We start from the raw sequence: 2,769 nt of genomic DNA on the forward strand, positions 1-2,769 counted from the left end.
GGAACTAAAGATAACGGCACAGACAGAAGGATAGAAACCGTAAGAAGCCAGCTTGAAAATTAAAGATTTATATCACACTCCATCGAAAGCCTTGGAGATGTCAAGTACATGGCAAAGCTTTCACCAAAGTCCAGAAAGGAGGATGACCAGGAGTCTGAAAGGTAGGTGAGAAGATCGCCAGTGGAATTTCCCTGGCGGAACCCATACTAACGACTGGAAGGAAGGTTGTGATAGGAAGGGTTAATTTTTTTTTTGTTAAGAATAGATTCAAAAAGTTTTGAAATACAGAATGTTAAAGCAACTGGGCGATAGCTAGAGGGCTGGGAATCGTCACTTTTCTTTGGGACAGGCTGAACGAGAGCAAACTTCCAGCAAGAAGGAAAGGTACAAGTTGCCGAAGGCGAAATAGTTTATCTAGGCAGGGTGTAAGCAGAGAAGCACAGTTCTTGAGGACAGGAGGGACCCCATAAAGCCCATATGCTTTGTTAGTATTGAGGCCAGTGATGACAAAAATTACATCAACTGATGACAATTTAATGTCACCCATAGGGTAGTCAGAGGGGGTTATGATGGAGAAACAGCACCAGAATCATCTAAGGTAGAATCAGAGAAAGTCTGAGCAAAGAGTTCTACTTTATCATTAGAAGAAACAGTTACAGAGCCATTAGAGTAGAAAAGAGGAGGGAAGGATGATGAACTAAAGCTATTGGAAGAGTTTCTGGCAAAGAACAGGAAGAATTTGAATTGGAGATTTCAGAGCTTTTAGTACAAATAAAATTATTTTTAGCAGAGCGAACTACAGACTTAGCAAAATTCCGGGCAGAGACAAAAATGAGATGAGATATAGGGCAGGGTTGGCCATGGTTCATTTTGTAGGCCCTCTCCTTTTTTGTGGACAGCATTTGAACAAGCCAGATAAAACCAAGTTTTTTTTTTGCATAAGTCACAGGATAACAGAAAGCAATGTATGCTTCCTTGCCTGAGAGAATAACCTCTATATTATGCAGGACACACTCTGGCTCTCGGTCATGGAAGCAATAATGATTCCAGGGAAAATCAAAGAAGTACTGTCTGAGGGCCTCCCAATCAGCAGCTCCAAAGTGTCACAGCTGTTCCTTCTTAAAAGGGTCCACAGGCCTTACTTGAGCAATAGGACAGGTTAAGGTGATAAGGCCGTGATTGGAGGAGCTAACCATAGAGGGATTGGTTGTAAGTAAGAGGTCAAGTATGTTGGAAATCTCCAAGTCAGTCAGGGATATATGTAGGGTACTGTAGAAAAAGCTACTCTAGGCCACTGAGGATAGAAAGATGAAGGCCTGTTCACCAGGTGGATCAGTGAAAGGAGAGGAGAGCCAAAGTTGGTGGTGAACATTGAATTCTCCTAGAATGGAGATTTCAGAGAAAGGAGAAATAGATAGGATGTGTTCCATCCTAGAAGTAAGATAGTCAAAGAATTGTTCATAGTTCGTAGAATTAGGAGATACGTATACACCACAGATATATTTAGTCACAGAATGACAGGAAAGCCGAAGCCAGAGAGTAGAAATTTCAGAAGAATCAAGTTCAGGAACACGAGAACAAGATATGTCATTGCGTACAAACAGTATACACAACAACCACCTTTGGCTTTGAAATGAGCGAAGAGAAAGTAGGAGGATACAGAGAGGGTTTGCTGACAGTCGCTTCAGACAGCTGAGTCTCAGTTAGGAAGAGAAGGTGAGGTTTAGAGGAGGAGAGGTGGTGTTCAACAGAGGGAAAGGTATAGGAAAGCCCGTGAATGTTGCAGAAATGAAGAAGTGAATCAGACAGTGTTTCAGGCATTTTGCTGGGTCGTCACCGGGAGAGGGGCAGGTGGTGGGGTTTTGATGGTCATCCCCCCCACCTTTGGGACTCCGAGGCTTGGTTTGTTGATGGCATTTATTTATTTATTATTTGTGTTTTTTTTAGATGTTCAATAGGAAGTGAAGTGTGTAATGTTTACGTAGTTTGGTGTTGACGGAGAAACTTGTATTGGAGAGCAGGCTGGCCTACTCTGTGTTACTGAAACACTGAAAAGTTCAGCAAAGTGGGATGGTCAGGAGCAAGTCCCGAGAGTTGATGAAACGAGAGCTCCAGCCCTCCCTGTCATCAGCTTCCCATTCGCCTTGGGAGTACCACCCTGCTTGGCTGGTGCTACAGTCTACTCCGTTTTAGGCCTAACGTAGGTCTATCTATCTATCTATCTATTGCCAGACGCCTCAATCCCGTTTGGGGTGGCCACAAACAAATCGCCTCCAAGTCGCCCTGTCCCCCGCCATTTCACTCCCCTGCTCCCAACTCACACCCCCCTCTCTCATATACCTCTCCACCCCATCTCTCCATCTCATCCTCGGCCTCCCCATCCCTCTTTCCCCCTCCACCTCACTCACATACGCTCTCTTCGTCAGTCTTTGACCCTCCATCCTCTCCACATGGCCAAACCACCTCAGTGTGTTCCTCATAACGCTTCCTATCACATCCACATCAACACCACAAAGCTCCTTTATATCCTCATTCGTCAGCCTGTCTCTCCATGTGACTCCACAGGCTCCTCTTAAATAACTCATTTCCACGGCTCTCACTCTTGACTTGTGTCTTTCCAACAACGTCCAAGCTTCACTTCCGTACGTTAGAGTTGGTATCACAATACTGTCATGTAGTAACTTTTTCACTTCCATCCTCACTTCCCTGTTTCTTATCACTGCTTTCAAAGAACCAGCAACCTTTCTTCCCTGCTGTACCCTTTCAAGC

This window comes from Coenobita brevimanus, chromosome 33, assembly GCF_032717465.1.
Source record: "Coenobita brevimanus isolate Jiangsu-jjx chromosome 33, ASM3271746v2, whole genome shotgun sequence".
In the NCBI taxonomy this organism is placed as follows: Eukaryota; Metazoa; Arthropoda; class Malacostraca; order Decapoda; family Coenobitidae; genus Coenobita; species Coenobita brevimanus.